This window comes from Lissotriton helveticus, chromosome 5_2 (genome assembly GCF_964261635.1).
Source record: "Lissotriton helveticus chromosome 5_2, aLisHel1.1, whole genome shotgun sequence".
In the NCBI taxonomy this organism is placed as follows: Eukaryota; Metazoa; Chordata; class Amphibia; order Caudata; family Salamandridae; genus Lissotriton; species Lissotriton helveticus.
In genome coordinates this window covers 1774489-1786919 of record NC_136066.1, presented here as the reverse complement: position 1 = coordinate 1786919, position 12431 = coordinate 1774489, and the positions used below count along the sequence as shown (strand labels likewise).

Here is a 12431-nt window from a genome sequence, read left to right as displayed (position 1 = left end):
CCATGAACCCGAGGCAGCCAGGCAAGCCAAAAAGACCTTGGGCATTGTATTGCTACCAAGAAAAACCCTCTGTGGATAGCCCCCACCCCCCAGTTATATGTTGAAATCTACATTATTTACTCCTGCAGTTTTCAACCTGATGGAAATTCCACAATGGAGTAATGGATTTCAGGGACTACGTTGGATTTCTTTCTACTCCTTCTCAAGCAGACTTGGGCCCCGAAAATCATTGAATCCGGTTCGAGTTGTCAGTGTAACAAGCTTCGTAAGAGGTGGCAGTACCAAAGCCTCGCTTCAAAGGAGAGGTCATGACACTTGTAGCTTGTGGTAACTAAAAGGGATCTCTGCTGCTGATACTTCTGGTGTAGCCAGGCAGAGGATAACTACTGGAAGCAAAGGACTTTTTGGTAACCATGAAAGTATACGAACAAGCCTTTGCAATGCAATAGGTCTCGCATTTACGCGAGTTTAAGCTATTGGCATTGTAAATGGCAATGCCTTTCGGTTATGTTTTAAAAACAAAAATAAAAGGCATTGTTCTTTGCAATGCCAATAGCTCCAACTTGTTTCAATGCGAGACCTATTGCTTTGTAAATGCTTGTTTCATGGTGTTTTAGTTAGAGCTTGAGGAATGCATGTACTCGGTGACAACCAGCATCCTTCTGTCCATAAGACTTCTTCCTTCCCTCATTCCATGACGGAACCTGTAGATGTCTTGTAGGGGCGGGAATATGCTTCGGTGTCCCGACCGCTTCTGCTCATCAGTTCCTCAGCTCCATCTTTGTTGTGCTGAGCATCGTCTTGGAACCTGGGATCGGGGTGATCGGCCTATTCTAGTTCAGAGTTAATCCATACATCTTGACCAGATGATCCCGGGCTCAGATAGGAGCCAGCGATGAGCATGGAAACCGAGGACTGTGCCATCTGTCCTCATTGAAAGGGTTCAGTTCTGAAGAAAAGTCTGGGCTTGGATTAAGCCCTGCCTACCTTCTGGATGTGTATGCAGCCAGCGGTTGTACTTCATCTGCTCTTTAGGAGACCCCGTGCACCAGTGCATAGGGACGTTTACCAAGAATCAAACTCTCTGAGGGATTCCCTATTGTAAGGAAACAGGCTTTTTGCAGCCCCCCCCCCCCACACACACACACCTTTGCCCCTATTTGCACTACTAGCTGCCGGCATTCCGACTGAGTGCACCAAGGCCTGCCAGCCAGCCTCCGTGCCAGTGTTCTAAACCCCTTACAAAAGCGTATGTCGAATTGGTTACCCCCAATTGGCAGAAACTGACTTATGATTACCTAGTATTTTGTACCCAGGGCATGTGAGGCAGTGTCTCTACCCAGGGCTGCAGTACCCATTTGTGCCCCTCTGTGTGTGATAAAGTACAAGATGGCTCCCAGCCTGCCACTGCAGACGGAAGGGCCGTGGTAAAACTGCTAGTTCGACTTTGCCATTCAAAGTAATGGAAAAGCCCCCACTTCGAGGCTCCTCTAAGGAAGGCATATCTAGCCCTAAGGCAGCCAGCTGTGTCTTATTAAGAAGGGCGTGTATTTTTCATATATGTCTTAACAGCAACACTACTAAACCGTTGTTTGGCTATGTAAGAGTTAGTATCCCCATTGGCTAACACAGGATTACCGGCTAAGCCGTCCACTCCTACTGAATGGGACTACTCAGACGGGTACTGTACGGTATCAACTTAATCATGGCATTAAACCCGATTTAATGCCAAGTCGAATTTAATGTCACTATTAAAGAAATGCAACTGTTAGAAAGTTGCTTCTCTGTGATCCAGTTTGTCCGGTGGCCTTGGAGTCAGTGGCCACCAGACCGCATTCTGCCTGCCTGGCAAGTAGTGTGAACAACTCTCAGGCTTAGAAACAGTAGCAGACTGCTACAGGGCGACGTGTCACCTCCCATTCGCAGGAAGCCACTCAGGCGCAGCCGATTTTGTGGGAAAATGTCAGTCACCCTCCTGAGGGGCTGCCCTTTGAACAGGTAGGCAGACTGGAGTCCGGAGGGAGCTTCGGAGATGCACACCGGTCAGATGCGTCTTTGGTGCCTGCCAAGCAGGGGAGTAACTCCTTTACTCCAAGGGAGATTCTTCAGTTGTCTAGCGCCTTGTAGATCGTCGAAGTTGCAGGATTATGTATCAGAGTTTCGTCCAAGTTAATCTAAAGTCCTGTAGTCAGGGGTTCCTACTTTATACCCAAGGAAGGGGTGGGACAAACTCTGGGGACCCATCTATGGGAGGGTCAGAATATAGGGGTGGTTACACCCATATCCTTTGTCCAGTTTCGCGCCAGAGCAGGGGCTGGTAGCCCCTGCAACCGGTTTGAGCTGGACTATGCACAGGGACACCAAATGTTCCCCCAGTGCAGAGTTCAAAGCACTCTTGGAGTGCACCCACCCAGCCCCAATACACTACAGCCTGTCTGGGAGGTGGTCACACCTCCCAGTGACACAAAATCTATTGTCCAGGCCTCCCCTGCCGGAGTTTCGTCCAGCAGCAGGAGTCCAGACTTGTGTCTGTGGCATCCATTTTGTGATGCCAGGGTTCCGTTAAGCTGGTACCGGGTAGACCGGTGAGCACATGTTTCACCTTCTAGGAGGGTGGAATCATAACTCCCTCGCCGGAACTGGTGGGGAGGTATGATTCCAAGGTGTTTGATACCAAAGATAACATGTTTCCTTGCAGCCATTCCAAAGTTAGCATTTACCGCGAGGTTATAATGCACTTAAGAGTATATGGTTGGCTGCATCACCAAACAACCCTGAAAAATAGATTCTGAAGGCTGAAGAGGGGCCCTGCTCAAGCATGGGCACCCTCTCACATAAAACCCAGCACCCTTCCTTCTGTATTGATAATGCCTGCCATAGGGGTGACTGATAGGTTTATATGTCCAGTGATATGGATAGATATAGTGAACCTATATCTGAGTAAGGGCTGCATACACCACCTTACACAGGCTACTGTAGCAGACCTGTTGTGTCATTTTGAATGGCTTCCCAGGGGTGGAATAATACATGCTGCAGCCCCTGGGAGGCCTCTGCGGTAACTATGCCCTAGGTACATAGTATACCATATACTAGGGACTCACAAGGCTACCCCAGAATCCAATCTGGACTGTACCTAAAGTACATGCAATCATTTTAGAGAGGAAGCAGCTGGGCTGGGGTCCTGGATAGCAGGGCCCCAGCCAGACTTAAGTCAAGAAACAGTGAAACATCAGCAAAAAGTGGGGGTAACTATAAGATGCAGATCCTACGCTCCTACACTAGTTCCAGTGTTTAAGCCCTGCTGCTCAAAGCTATATCTACCTACGGTTGAGCTTATGGCTTTGCAAACAAGCCTGACTGGACCCAAGACAGTTTTCGTGAGTGAATTACATGGTAAGGCTGCACAGCCATATCACCCATATGAGCACATGTATGAAGTCCAAGGCAAAGCCTATGGGCTGAAGAAACCCTGCTGTTGCAAGCTGCTCTGAAAGAAGGGTGTGGAGTGGAGCCAGCTGCTAACCAGGAGGTCAGAGAGCAAGGTCCAGCTTAGTGAGGGCTGTGCAGAGGTGGTTTTAAGGTAGTGAACTATCCAGGAGCCACGAGGGCCTGGCAGCTTATCTCGCCATACCCTGACCAACACGCTGTGTGTCTGTGCCTTCGTATTAACCGACGAGCGCCAGGTGCCCTCCATTTGAGAGCACAAGTCACTCCTATGGCAGGCCTTAACAATCCTGGAGGCAGAGTGCTTGGTTTTATGTGAGAGGGTGCTCTACCATGAGCTGAGCCCATCTGCAGCTTTCGGAACCATCTCCTTATAGCTGTTCTATGATATTGCCATACCATATACTCTTCAGTGCATTATAATCCTTGCGGTTATTGCTAACTTTGGTTTGGCTTTATCAAAACATGTTGTGTAGGTGTCAAACACTTTGGAATACTACCCCCCCCTCCCCCGCCAGTCCTGGCGGCGGGGGTAGCATTCCACCCTTCTAGAGGGAGAAGGCATGTTGGTTACTGCTTTACCCGGTTAAAGTAAAACAGAGCCTCAGCATCACAAAATGGATGCTGCTGCCACAGACACAAGTCTGACCTCCTGTTGCTTGGGGAAACTCCAGCAAAGGCGGCCTGGACAATAGGTTTCCTGTCCTCCAGGGATGTGCCAGCACCTCCCCAGACAGGGTTTAGTGTATTGGGGCAGGGAGGGCTGCATTCAGTGAATGCTTTTTGAGACACTGCCTGGGACACACAAGGTGCTCCATGCATTGCCCGTTTCAAACCAGTTGCTGGGGCACTCCAGCCCCGCTCTGGCGTGAAACTGGACTAAGGGAAAGGTTGTGTAACCACCCCCTTCTCAGGTCCACCCATAGGAGGGACCTAGGCAGGTAATCCAGCCACTTAGCTTAGTATAAGTATAGGAGCTGTGTCCCCATGACTTTAGATGATCCTGGAACAAAACTTTGATACAGACCTCTTGGACCTTCGACATTCTATTCCGACTAGAAGACTGAAGACATCTCCCTTGTGGTCAAGGAGTGACCACCCTGTGCAAACAGGCACCACCAGAACTTGCCGGTCTGCTTTGCCGATGCTCCTGCCGGAACCCGAAGACTCAGCGACAGAGGAACTGGACTTCCAGACTTCTCTGACTCCGATCCACATCCACAGCAAAGCTGAGACCCGTGGCGGACACAAGAGACGTGGGACCAGACACCCTGGACATCCTGCATTTTGCTAACTGCATCGACTCCTGGGGTAACTCGCAGTTGTGCATTGGGGTACGAGAAGCCCCAGACCCTCGCACCATTTGCACCGAAGCTCAGCACTCCACACTCCACGAGTGCCGCGTGGGGCCTGCCCTTGCATTTCAGCTCGATGCATCTTCCCGGTTGCTAGCCCGCTGGCTAGTTATCCCTCTGAAGACTTTTCTTTGAATCCAAACTGCTTTCCTGGTTGCTCCAGGCTTGCTCCAGCTTCCCTGCAAAGGAGAAGCTACCCAGACCTTGCTGGTCTCCACCGAAGCCAATCTTCACTTCCTGCGTGGGTTGCGTTTGCCAAGGCTTATTGGGTCCAATCCGGATACTGACGCCACAGTCAACTAGATCCTTTGTGGGACAGCTTCAATCCAGCTCCTAGTCGTCATTGACACCTCTTGGTCCTCGTGGCTGCAGAGACAAGCTTCACCTCTTTACCTGAAATCATCTCGACATCGCCTGGTTCCTTCCTGGTACCTGGCTAGTGACCCAGACTCTGTCCCCTCTGCTTTCAGGTTCTTCAGTTCCTCGATCCACCCAGACACTTTTCCTCCGGTCGCCTGCAGCACTTCTTTGAAGTTCTCCAGTATTAGGGGTGTCTTTCATAGATTCACATGCTTGAATATTCCCCGTCGTCGAAGTGGAGTCCCACGGTAAATGAAATAGCAATAATGCAAAAAAAAAAAATATATATATATATATATATATATATATATATATATATATATATATATATATATATATAGTTAGGATTTTTTCTCTATGGGTTTTTTGAAAATTCTGTCTAATAACTTTGGCGTTTGTGGATGGAATTGGCTGAAATTTTCAGGAAAATGGCACATTTTGTTTCTGAGCAGCCCTTGAAAATTTGGGGGGGGTTCGTCCAGTGGGGGCCGAGAAAAAAGGGGGGTCCCAAAACGTGTTTTTAACATTGAGTTTTCCATAGGGCGGTTGGCCTCACTTTTAGCCCGAACGGCTGAATGGATTTGCACGAAACTTGGCAAAATTGTAGGGACTGGTAGCCCGATGTGCCTTTTGTAGGTCTCAATATATGTGCTCCAGTGGATTTTGAGAAATTAACGTTTAAAAAAAGATATATATCTGTAACAGCGGACCGGGCAGCGCACTGGTTCGCGGACTTTTCGCGCAACGGAGCTTTGTGAAGCGAAGCTGATTGGTTCTCCGGCGTCTGTCAACATTCCAAACAGTCCGTAGCGGCCGCCATCTTGTCTCTCGGTAGGATCGAGAGACAAGAGGAGGTCAAAACAAAGGGGGAAATAACTATAAGGGGGCATAGTAGATCCTCGCTGACCCCCTAGGTTTGATGTGGAGGTTTTAAAAGGGCCCCGCGGGGCAAAAAAAAAAATAATAATAATAATCGAACGGCTGAATGGATTTGCACGAAACTTGGCAAAATTGTAGGGACTGGTAGCCCGATGTGCCTTTGCTAGGTCTCAATATATGTGCTCCAGTGGATTTTGAGAAATTAACGTTCAAAAAAAGATATATATCTGTAACAGCGCTCCGCTTCGCGTAACGGAGGTTTGCGAAGCTGATTGGTCATTCTGTCACTGGGCTATAGTTGGGCTACATCTGGCTGATATTTGGGCTACATTTGTTTTTTTGTGTGTCTGGCGGCCATCTTTGGGCTACATTGGGCTACATTGGGCTTCATTGGGCTACATTCGGCTAATTAGCAAATAGCTCATCGCAAACTAGGAATGGTAAAGAATCGCTATTTATTCCTTAAAGTTCGCTATTTAGGAAATGCAAAAAACTTTGATGATACATATGGCGGTTCATCTCTAACAAGATAAGAAGCATAGGGATACATTTATGATGACTGGCGCATCACCAGGGATGTGTTAGTCATTCTGTGCCGCTGTTCCGTCACCTATGGTGTGCTGCATTTACAATGCGGCGCATCATGGGGCAAAAACAGCACAGATGCGTGATGTATCTGTGCCGTAAAGGTGGCGCATTGCTGGAGTTATATCGCAAGTGTGATGAAGCTCCAGCAAGGGTCGGGGGTGCCCCTGTCGCAGGGTTTCTGTTCTCACACAGAACTGTGGACAGAGGATTGGAACCTCGGCGAATGCATTGCTGGAGTTGTATCGCAAGTGTGATGAAGCTCCAGCAAGGGTCGGGGGTGCCCCTGTCGCAGGGTTTCTGTTCTCACACAGAACTGTGGACAGAGGATTGGAACCTCGGCGAATTAGGGTGTCCCAAAACTCACGTTAGTAATCAAAAACTCCTTAGCAAGCTAGGTACAGTGTCACATTGGATATAACAAACTCTCAATGTTTAGACAATCCAGAATATGAACTTATAGTACCTCAGGATACGTGGAACTCATGAACAGTCGGTCGTTATAGATTTCTTAGAAACCAGAAAATGGAGTTAAGAAGAACAGATGTGTATTTGAAATGTTTATTTACTAATGCCGTCTTCTCAGGCGTAGTACCTTAGATAATAAAAGTACACATATTATCAGTAGCAAAATTACCAGCATAGTTACTAGTACATAAAAAGTGAATGGTGATAGTATGTTAACATGCTGTAAATGAATAAGAGTTAGCAACACTTATAAGCAGCCGCGGGCCGTGGAGGGAGTTACGGTGAGGCAGGGAGGCGGGGAGGGGGAGAAGCAGGGTGGAGAATACAAGTACACATATTATCAGTAGCAAAATTACCAGCATAGTTACTAGTACATAAAAAGCGAATGGTGACAGTATGTTAACATGCTGTAAATGAATAAGAGTTAGCAACACTTATAAGCAGCCGCGGGCCGTGGAGGGAGTTACGGTGGGGCAGGGAGGCGGGGAGGGGGAGGGGCAAGGTAGAGAGGGCTCCACCCTGCTTCTCCCCCTCCCCGCCTCCCTGCCCCATCGTAACTCCCTCCACGGCCCGCGGCTGCTTATATCTCACCCTCCCTAATACACATATTATATTATTTGCTAAGAAGGTCTCTTTGTGTTGGTTTAGGGCGTGCCCATACTTTAGTGTCTTAGATTTGAAGGAATCACATCAGCATACACCAGCTCTCTCTTCATGTGAACCGCATCAACTGTTGTGTATGTGTGTTCGGCAAAGCAATATAAAACCCGCCTCATGCCCAGAATTGGCAGAAGTTGCACTTATGTTATGAGTATGAAGTCGTGGAGATCAGACCTCATAACAATTCTGTATCGTGTTGTTCTTGAAACTTTAGCACTCGCTGTACAGATATAGTTTAACAAGTAAAGCAGATAGTAGACCAATAACATATTATTCTCATGTAAACCACGATGAACTACTAGGTGGAAAGCTAAAGCAACAACTAAGTGTCGTGTGCAGAAGTTGCAAAAAAGGAAAAATGGCGTTTAAACCGGTAATGAGCCCATGCTAACTTAACACGGTGTAAAGATATCCAGGACCTAGATGACACCTCCTCATGATCCGGAAACGAACTGAATAAGATAATAGAAGTGCCATCTCATGAGAGCAGATTGCAAGTTTATATGTGGACGGTCCGCAAGGTAAAGCATTAAAAACTAGGAAAATTTAATGCTAAAGAAAAATAAAACAGCCAAGTACTTTATCGAGTCTTAAGCCAATAGGCAAGGTAAATAATAAAAACTTGACAAATAAGTCAATGAATTGTCAATGAAATGCTAGTACTCAGCATATCAAACATGAAAAAGGTCTATGACATAACTGTGTATGCAAAATAAGCTGCAACAGCCTCCAATAGGAAGTCACCGTCTTCATCCGAAAACAGTTCAGCCATCCAATTTAAAAGCGGAAAAGAACATACGTGCTCTCCCAGCACCGGATCCTCTATCACCATCAGAGGACAGCTCGGTGGGTTTTCAAGAAAGCTCTGTTCCAAGAAAGACTGTGCTGCCGCCAGTAAATTCCAGGGACCAAGTAGTCCATGCATCAATGCCACAGCCATAATCCTTTCGCCAGGACAAACCAACTCGTGAGTAATGATAGGAGTCATCAGCTGATTAAAGTCGACGTCAGGAGAAACCGGTCCGCAGAGACACAAATCAATGGCCCAATCGAAATCACAGGTCAGGCAGTGAAATACAGGCTGGACACAGGTGAAGTAGGAGAACCGAAAAGATAATCCATATGCCGTGCTTAATATCGCCAACGGCATTGTGCCATAATATTCTAGCATGCGATTGCGGAACAGTGTCAGCAGCTGCAGGGTCGGAGGTTGCATAGGAGGGACATCCATATTTAAAAATGTAAAAAAGCACAAGAGCGTCCGCTGGTAATGCAAGTAAAAATGCCAATCCACGAACCAGAGTGCAGAAAATACAATGAAAGGAAGCAGGGATGACTCCAAAGATTTTCTCAAATGAAGTCACGAGGCCACTGGTAACAACTTTAAAAAAGTGTGTCAGGGACTTTGTGGAGGATGCGTTAAAGATAGTCGGAAACATGTTGCTGAAATTGAAAGGCAAATCTTAATTGAAAAGGGTGTGCACCTCTGTACGGGTGTTCGCTATGTGAAGTACGAAAGTTTCACGGGCCGAACTCAAGGCTACCTCTCTCTGAGACAAAAGAGCTCTTATTCTTGCCATGCCGTTGAAACGTGTCCCAAGGTTGGTATTTGTGGCCAGATTGAAAACTCCCTATGTTCATGTGTGGGAGGAAATAGAACATTTCTGCAGCAAATAACCCGTTCACTTACTGTTACGATAAAAGGAATACTTTTAATTAACTCAGAACAATCTTCATTATTGAGCATCAAATAACTACCATTTTCCAACAACTTGAACGTGGGGATGATAGCAGGAACTGGCGTGCCTTGCAACACGCAAGCCATATTTGGTCGGTGTTTGTTGCATGAACCGTGTAACTGTATGTGCCTACACATTAGTGAATGATCTGGCGTCTCAGTGCATTCCTCTCCATTCAGATAAACTTCTTGATCATCTTTGAAACATCTGTATGTGTATGGAAGCGACCAGACCTCGTGAAGAAAAGCACTACCTAAAGGTTCATAACGACCTATTGGTATATATTTCATACAATTTGAAAACTTATATAAAGCAAAAGGCAGCGTTATTAAACCGTGGATAAGGCATGTTGTCAAAAAACCCGCAATCCTCTGCTGATGATGTCACTGAGCATGTCATGAATGATGTAATATGTGACATCATCAGCAGTGGATTACGGGTAATAGTATCTCTAGTTTACTCCCCTATAGCTGTCTTTATTTTAACATAAGTGTGTGTTTCCCTCCCTTATACTTACTGTTTTTGGTTCGCTTCCAGTTCGCGTACCGGCGAGCGAACTAGGAAGCGAACTAAGAGAAATAGAGGTTGGCACAGTTCCAAATATTGTACCAATTTTTTAATAACGGGGAGGTAGTTCTGAAAAGAACTTTTTTTTTTTTTTTTCTGAACATTTTTTTACTGTTTTTGAATTTTTCGGAACAGTTTTATATTTTTTTGGGTTTTTCTTGGAGGGGGCAATGAAAACGATTCATTGTAAAGGGCTCAACAGGAGCAACAAAACAAAAAAAAGAAGTATTTATTATTTTGGGCGTTTCGGACAAACTTGCATATGATAGTCAATAGCTCTGTTGATCAGAGTGATGCTTCTTTCTCCGTAGGAAATGAATCCATCGCAAAATACGCAGGTGTGTTTTACTTCACCAAATCTCATTTGTATATTTGGCACCATCTCCCTGCCCTCTGGTCCCGTTACTTCCGGTACAACAGATCTTCTGGCCATAATAGGGAGATTATCTAGGTCGTTCCGAAACTGTGCAGCACTGTAGTTGTTAGGATGCCACCTAGTCATATGGCGATGCATTGTGTAGTTTCCGAAACTGTATTTTTTGTCGGTCCCTCTGGACAGTCTATCTTGACATATAAGGCAAGTTACGTATCTTGCATTTACTTTTTTCTGACCTTTGGGAATTTTAAAAAATTGCCAAATGAAGTTTTCTTTCCGGTGAGACGTCCTGGGCTGCTCAGGCAAAAACTGCCTCTCTTCGTGCTCGTCCTCCTGTTCCTCTTCTTCTTCTTCTTGTTGAATTATAACTTGAGCAGGTGGTCCACTCTTCCTTGGATGTGGTGGAGGTGGTGGGGAAGCACCAGCTGAAGCTACTAAAGAAGCCATTGCTCAGTGATCACAAAGGGTCTTTCTCTCACAATGATGAAAGTCAGAGTGAGGAAAGAAGGAGGGATTTTCATCATTTGGGAAAAACAAGAGTTCTCAACCAATCAAAAGTGTTCATTTTAGATTATATGACCTAGTCTTACATCATTAGGAAACCAAAAGTGAAATGAACCAATGAAAAGTGTTATTACCAAGTCACATGACTTGCTGTGTTTACGTTAAGCGCTTTGCAGGGCCTCCCGGTTTGCTTCCAGAAACCTGCGCTTTGCGACTCGCTTCGCGTACCAGTTCGCTAACGTAGTACGTCATATGACGTATCACGCGACAACGTGAAACGTCATGCGGACGGGAGGCGTCACGATGTTGTTTTGTAACGCGGCACTTGCGGTAAAGAAACGTTTACCGGCTCGCGGTCTATTTCGCGGCATCAAGGTCAGCTAACGGGAAGCTTCCCGATTTGCGAAGCGGGAACGAAGAAAAAAAAATATTAAAAAAAAAAATTATTCATAAACATATAAAATATATTTTTGGATTTAAAGAAGAATACATTTTACAGCTACAGATATTAGCTGTTAAAAAACCAATGAAATTCACAGAAAAAACCATAGGTTATGGACCATATATAGTTAGGAATTAGCATTTACAAAACCTTGAAAATTCACTGAAAAAACCATAGGTTATAGACCATATATAGTTAGGAATTAGCATTTACAAAACCTTGAAAATTCACTGAAAAAACCATAGGTTATAGACCATATATAGTTAGGAATTAGCATTTAAAAAACCTTATTTTACTCACACAAAACCATTGAAATTCCATATATAGTTAGTTGCACTAACTATATATCGTGCACCCGCAATCCACTGCTGATCATGTCACATATTACATCATTCATGACATGGTCAGTGACATCACTGATGACATCACTGATGACATCTCAAATGACATCACTGATGACATCACTGATGACATCTCATTTGACATCATTCTTGTGCTAATACGATAAACCTCTTCAGACTCTAATATAACCTTAGATACACTCAGTGTATACAGACACTCACACACTGCCACTCATCCATGGAGTTACTCACACACCCAGTCAGTCATGCAAAGAAACAATCTCACCTCCATTTCTTCAACTATACAGTTAAACACACCTTACTTATTGAAACATATACTAACACATATTTACTCTCTTATACAATCCCTGATACAAGTTCACAATGATCGATACAACCACTCACTCATTCAGTGGCTCTCATGCACAGTTATTTATATATGCCAACTCTCACATGTACTGTGTTTTACATATGTACTTACTATGACATGTAGCATTGAGATATCCATTCACTCATCAATACACTCATGCACACAGTCAACTGCCCATGTAGCTGTTTCCACATGCACTCTTGAACTCATACACCTAGTGAATAAACTGCTCACACATCTATGCATAGAGTCTCACACCTTCCAGCCACCCCCACACAAACTCAATCTCCCATAGAAATACTTGGGCAACCAATTAATAACACATATAGCCTCTCGTATAG

The 12431-nt window shown here is 45.3% G+C and overlaps 1 protein-coding gene across 1 annotated transcript in view; it reads left to right on the top strand.

Moving 5' to 3' along the window:
• Window positions 1-12431, top strand: part of PKN3 (protein kinase N3) — a 335392-nt gene that overhangs the window by 160373 nt on the left and 162588 nt on the right. The gene's annotated exons all lie outside the window — the stretch shown is intronic.